Source organism: Rhipicephalus sanguineus, chromosome 11 (genome assembly GCF_013339695.2).
Source record: "Rhipicephalus sanguineus isolate Rsan-2018 chromosome 11, BIME_Rsan_1.4, whole genome shotgun sequence".
Taxonomy (NCBI): domain Eukaryota; kingdom Metazoa; phylum Arthropoda; class Arachnida; order Ixodida; family Ixodidae; genus Rhipicephalus; species Rhipicephalus sanguineus.
In genome coordinates, this window is record NC_051186.1 from 43,562,504 (window position 1) to 43,568,503 (window position 6,000).

General features: G+C 46.5%; 1 protein-coding gene across 1 annotated transcript in view; it reads right to left on the reverse strand.

The window, feature by feature from the left end:
- LOC119374853 (forkhead box protein N3-like) overlaps positions 1–1,797 on the reverse strand; it is a 64,275-nt gene extending 62,478 nt beyond the window's left edge. The window contains 1 exon segment of the mRNA XM_049411116.1: positions 1,682–1,797. The gene's annotated coding sequence lies outside the window, so the exon portion shown is untranslated.
- Between the last annotated feature and the right edge of the window lie 4,203 nt (positions 1,798–6,000).

Here is a 6,000-nt window from a genome sequence, read left to right on the forward strand (position 1 = left end):
AACGGTAAACCTCGGCTCGCCCTAACTTTTTTTTTTTTTTTAGTTTGCGCCACCACGTGGCGGCATTGATGACAACGGCACCAAGACCGATATGCGTCCGGCTTTTGATGAGTTTTCTTTTAGGACATAAAATGTGTGAGGCCCGTGTACTAAGATTTACGTGCACGTTAAAGAACCCCAGGTGGTCGAAATTTCCGGAGCCCTCCACTAAGGCGTCTTTCAATCATATCGTGGTTTTGGGACGTTAAACCCCACTTGTTATTATTATCTTTTAAGACATACTTGTTAAACTCTGCGATAAGCAAATCGACATCGCGAAGATACGGGCACGCGCACAAGATTGAAAGAAACAGAAAGTGGAGAATCCACATGAAGAAGCGACCTTTCTGCCTGTGCCTCCATTTTTTTTTTTTTTTTCCGGCCGATAGCGAGATGGGAAGGGTTTTCACTCCGCGTGAAAGGCATAATCGCCTGCAAATTGCTCACTCGTTTTTATCTCCACTGCCCAGCTACTGCCTAGCTACGAACTACGCCACACCGTAGTGGCATGTAATCAGGACACACAACATGCGTGCAGCGGCGTCGACGACGTCTTTTCGCCTCTGACGCTTATTATCGTCAGAACGGAGCTAGGTCACATGTCCACAGGCCGAGCAGCCCCCCCCCCCCCCCCCCCCGCAACTTCTATAGTCTAATCCGAGACGATTGCACGAGTATCTGAAGGAAGCACACACTAGCGACGATTTCTCTGTGTGGACTGCAGCCCGAATTGAAATTGACGATTGCGACTCCGTCCCTGGCGGCGCCTGTTGAGAAGGTACGGATAATCACTTCAGCAACAGCTGTAGAGAAACGATGCTTGCAGCTTAAGAAAAAAAAAAGAACAAGAAAAAAGGCTTCGGCCGATGCTTGCGTGCGGCGTCTCCTCATATTTATTTCCTCCAAGGTCCGTTTCTTCCGGAACATTCGTCTCTTTCTCTCCCCCCCCCCCTTTTTTTTTTTTGCACATGGGCGGTAATCGCTCGCGAAGACACTCGAAAGCGAAACGTTTATCGAGCCCGGAAAAGTTAAAAACAGTTAGGTCACGGAGGTTAGTTTACGTACCACTTAACTACCTCCGAATAGCAGAGCGGGCGGCCTGAAAACTTCGCCGAGTCCACGAGCGAAGCCGGAATCCAATGAAGGGCCGCAAGCATTTAGGCCAAGACATCCCGATCTCCTTTTTTGCTTCTATTAACTTGACCTTCGGCGATCGCCTACCGGCAACCGGGGAGAGCTTTTGCACATCGGTCGGCTGCAAAACTGCACGTTCGTGGTAGCGACGCTTTGATGAAGAACCTCTGCACAGCTCGTTACCACATTTCTGGGACCCCTAATTGACGAGCTAGGATGTTGAAGTAGACGGAAAAATAAGAGAACGGCGAGGAAAGAGCACGCGATGAGATGAGAACGCTGTTACGAGGCGTGCGTGTTCGTGGTCCCTACGCGATCATCAACATTTTAAGCCTCGGCCCACATGGAGTGGTGTGGGGGGTGAACCTACCCGAAGTCGTGGTGTCGGGGGAGTACGACGCGGACCGCGTCTCACGAATGAAATAACACCGTCGTCACATTCAAACCGTCAGCGAAGGAATTCGCGACTCGGAGCCACGATCGAGCGAAATAAACGAGCCACACTTACGGTGAAACGGTCGGGCGAAACATTCCTAAAGTTGGTTCCCCCACCTCGTGTAGTGCGATGCTATGCTGGCTCGCATCGTTGTGTACGTAGCAGCGTTTTGGGCTGTTCCGCTAGGCGCCGCTCGCCCCCAGACCCCGGCTCGAGCGTGAAAAACAACCAAAATTGATAAATCCCGAAGCTTGTACTTTAACGGAATTACGGTATTTTCAATTTCTTCGCCCAGATCGTTGTTGTAAAATCTAGAGCGCGTGCGAGCGGCGAGGTATCGGTTTTTGCCGACGAGCGGGGGGTCCTGAACAGTTTACGGTAACAGCACGAGCAGCGCGTTCGTGACGTACTTCCGGGGGCGCATGTTTAACTTCCGGTAACCTGAGATCGAGAGATGTGGTTTGCGGGAAAGCCTGCGGTACGAAGTAAAAAAAGATAAATAAAAAGGGAACACATTACACGTTTATTTCGGGTCGTGCGGGCGTGTTTTTGCCCTTTTCGTGCGTTTAAGTCTTTTCATATAAAATGTAAGAAAATAAAGTTATCGTAATTCACAAAAATAAATACTAGTTTCGCTTGTTTTACCGAAAGGTGCCGTTGCAATGCGCGTACCTTACGTATCAAGTGTTAACAGGAACCACATCGTTTCACATCATAAGAATATCCAAGGAAAACAAAAGCGCACACCGCATATTAAAAAGGTGCACCTTTACATGCATGTTAGGTAAATTGAAAAAAAAAAAAAACTGAGATCCTTGAAGATGGCAAATCTAAGTGTCCAGGTTCAGACCTGACGGAATTTTGCAGGAAAAAAAAAAAAAAGAAAGAAACTTACACAGTGCAAAATTATGTTCTGTGCAGTAAGAACAAGGCGTTGCTGAATATGTGACATGCTTCACAATGTATGGCAGTTAAAAAAATATAGCAGTTTAGATGAGTACACAATCAAAAGTGCTGGGAAAAAGTTGACAAAAAAAAAAACGCCTTAATCTTGTTAATTGAAACTTTAAGATGCAGGTGCCTGGCCACTTTGGAAGTATATAATATGGGTGTCTAATAAGAAAAGAAAACGGGGTGGGGCCACTCTATTTTTACCTGGTTACTACATAAGGTGGTACTGTAATAAGATTGCAGGGGAGCATTTAAAGCAATGCAGTAGAAGGAAAAAAATGGATCCAATTCAGGCGTGTGTTTCAGGTGATTATGATGGATGCCACAGTGGGGACTCCATAAAAATTTTAACCGTCTGGGGTTTTGTAAGGCGAAGCTAAATCTAAGTACTCTAGCATTTCTCACATTTCATTCTTACCAAAATGTGCCCCAGAAGACAGCAGCACAGGAGAGTTCCATCCGATGAGAGGCCAAGTTGTCGCAGTGTAAGCTTGCAAGGTTTTCTTTCCCCGGGGAGGAGATGCGACGGCAACCAGGGAAGTCTCAGATTCATCGCGACAATGACACAATGGAGGAATTGTTCGAAATTGGCCGCATGTATAAAATTTAGGCTTCGCAGTTGACATCATAGTCTCGTCAACCGACTACACTGCTGGATTGATTCTTCTTGTCCCTCACTTTCTGTAATTCAACATTTCGTACCGGTTTTGTCGTCGGAGGAGAGATTCCTTTTCTCATTGCATTTACCTGCGAACAGCTACTTTCGAATAGTTGGTAGCATTCTCTTTTTCCTTGTCTGTCTAAACAAAGAGACTTCTTTTTAATTATATATATACAAAAAACGCAGAAAGGTAAGCAACGTTACAGCTGGCTACCCCAACAATATGATAGTAGTATTGAAGAAACGCATGAAAATAAGGAAAACTAGAACACATAAAAGAATAAGAAAACAAAAGAATAATCATAAGCACCATGTACATATATACGGTCAGCGGCACATAAAGAATGGGAAATCTTGTGATCACTGCTTCACCATGGCTATGCGGCACAAATGTTGACGTTGACGACGTCGGTCTTGTTAACGTTTGTCAAGAGTTGTTGAAGGACGACAAGTCCTCTGGTGCCAGTAACGCATCAGCTTGGGTATCACTGATAGAACTGGTGGGGAAATCTACAACTATACTAATCCATGGCCAAATTTAGTTTTTGCAACTTTACAGAGAGAAAATGTGGTGTAAAACCACTTCGCCGAACAGAATTTGTCAAGTGGGGTTGACCCACTTCCAAATACAACTTTAAATGCTGCTACCAGACCGCTTCGAAGCATCGTGAGGCTATCTTGCGACTGAAGGCCTAAACGTCCCAACTGTTACATCGGAAAGAAAGAACTATCATCCAGTCAAGAGTGGCATGAATATACTGAAGAAGCACTTGCCCCACAGGTTTTCCCAAAAAAATGAAAACTTCACAGCTGATGAAAAATTTGTCCCAGTGCAGGTGTTTTGCTCAGTACCAGTGCTTTGTACCATCCGAGCTAACCAGGAGCTTTCCTTCTTTTTTTTGGTTACAGGCAAATGAAGCAGCAGCAGTTGCAGTAACATAAAACGCCGAAAAAGTCAACGAGCAAGCGCAAATCAAAGAAAGAGCGAACAGTCAAGAGCATTGCCTGAATGCTTCTACATCTCGCACATTTGCATCACTTATTCCTGGAAGGTGCTATCTTGGGTTTTCCCGCAGTGGCTTATCATTTTTGCTTATCAGGGGTGTAGCCAGAAATCTTTTTCTGGGGGGCGGGTTCAATTACTCTACATATGTTTGTGTGTGTGTTTGTACATGTGTGTGTATACACAGACACAAAATTTAAAAATTAGGGCCACCCTGGCTACGCCCATGTTGTCGTTCTTGACAATGAAAATACTAATGCAATTTAGCGAGAAAAAGCTAAGTCGTACAGCGAGGTACCGTTTCTTCCTGTTACACTGAGGTACCTTACAGTGAAATAGGTTCCATGTTGAATGGAGGAATGCACAAACTAAAAATTTGAATCAGTTCTTTCAACAGATTTCAACCCTCTTTGCAGGGCAAACAGTAGCAGGAACCCTTGTCTCCTCAACCGCTGCTCTTATGTACCCACTTTTTCTTGTCCTAAACTCTAGGTCCAATATGCTTAGCGACTTTACAAAGTAGACACAACGGATGCTCATTAAGCATCACCAAATCAGATGAGACCGTGTTCCACTTCTTCCAAAGCCCCCCCCCCCCAATAACAATATCGAAACCTCGAGATGTTTGTGTTGTTTGACTGTCCTGTATATGTGGACCCTTGCGACCGGTTATTAGTGACGAACATTGCCTTTAATGGGGTCATGAAGCACCCCTTGGGCTTGTTGAAAAAACACAACCTGCGGAAAGCTGACACGGCTATGAACTGCTCTGCAAAATATTAGTCGTGCACGCCGCGTAAAGGCCACAAGCGGAGCGCGATGTTGCTGTTTCCTCAGGCGCCCTCTTTTCAAACAAAGACCGGTTCTCACTCTCGTCGGTGGGTGGGGCGTCTACACGACGTCGCGGAGACATAGCATGCTTATTGGCCGATGGCCGGATGAGATGCGCTTCTTGCCACGGGGTGCCGCCACTTGCCCGCGCCGCGCTCCTCAGTCTGCTAACTTTACACGGTAGCCGCACTCGCGCATGCGAATCACAACGGGAGAGCTATCGCGTTTCATGACGCGTACTGACGTAACTTCTTACCCCCGTGCCATCCTTCCCTGTCTAGCTTCCAGTGCGCTCGTCAGCACGAGAAAAGAGAGAAAGCGCTGAGAGCGTGCGCCAAACCCCCGTAACTCAGCTGATTCTTGACAGATTCGAGAAATTTTTGCGGCAATCGATTCGGGAGGCAGTAAACTCCGATACTAAGGTCATTAGATCATTACTTGGAAAAGTGGTTCATGACCCCTTTAAGATATTTTAATCTGGTTTTAAAGTGAGCATGAGCTCTCAACTGAATTGGCAGCGCCTCGCGACATTGCCACTGGTACGGCGTAGATAGGGTCCCTGTGCGACGTTCTACAAGTAAAGTGATTATTGTCGATGTCACAGAATATTTGCCCAACGCACACAGTACCACGACTGGCACCTGACGAGGCTATTGCTTCCCGCCCCTCTCGCTATGTTGTCGGGCTGCTCTCAAGGTGGTTGTGGCTGTTTACGCCAGGAATGCTTTTCTTTTTCCTGAGGGGACACACTCTTAACAGGCTTAACTACACCAAAGCTCCCACATCGTTTCAATCTTCACCGCGCATCGGGTCCAGATTTGAAAACTGCGCTTTCAACATCATGAAAGCTTGAGCGCACATGATCTTAGGCGCTCCCTGCGATGGGGCGCTAGTTTCTTATGATTTTAGGCGGGCGTTTTGAAGCAACGCTAGAATTGGTCGCAA